Raw genomic sequence first — 536 nt, forward strand, 5'->3', positions numbered from 1 at the left:
TCACCTTGTCCTGGTCTGCTTCTGGGTTCCTGTTTTGATGAATCGTGACACGGGGGTGCTTTACGCGTTTCTTTTACATTCTTACTGTCTTTGATTTAAAAGGATCTCAGAAGATGGTTTTGAGTATGTGTGCAGATAGAATGTTCTGTTCACAATGGGGAAAAGAGCAGGAAAGGGAAACATGAAGCATGGATGATGCATAACAGATGCAAGTATATATATATATTCTTATAGCAACACATAAACACTATTAACAATATTTTTTTGTAGTTTGTCCAAAAAATGTCTTCAGATCAGGTCTAGAATAAACTACTTACTAATTTAACAATTTTAATCATACACTGGTTAAATTTGGCTGTTTTGACTCAGGAACCTGTTGCTTTAGTTTTTAGAATTTGTTGAATATTATAACATTATATTATTATATATAAACATGTCGTTTTACAACAAAAGGGGAAAACTGGACCAAAAACCAAAGACTAGACTGTTGTTTGGGTTTATTTTCTCCTGTTTAGCCTCCTTGTGTTTTTCGTCTT

The sequence above is a fragment of the Etheostoma spectabile genome, chromosome 23 (assembly GCF_008692095.1).
Source record: "Etheostoma spectabile isolate EspeVRDwgs_2016 chromosome 23, UIUC_Espe_1.0, whole genome shotgun sequence".
Lineage (NCBI taxonomy): Eukaryota > Metazoa > Chordata > Actinopteri > Perciformes > Percidae > Etheostoma > Etheostoma spectabile.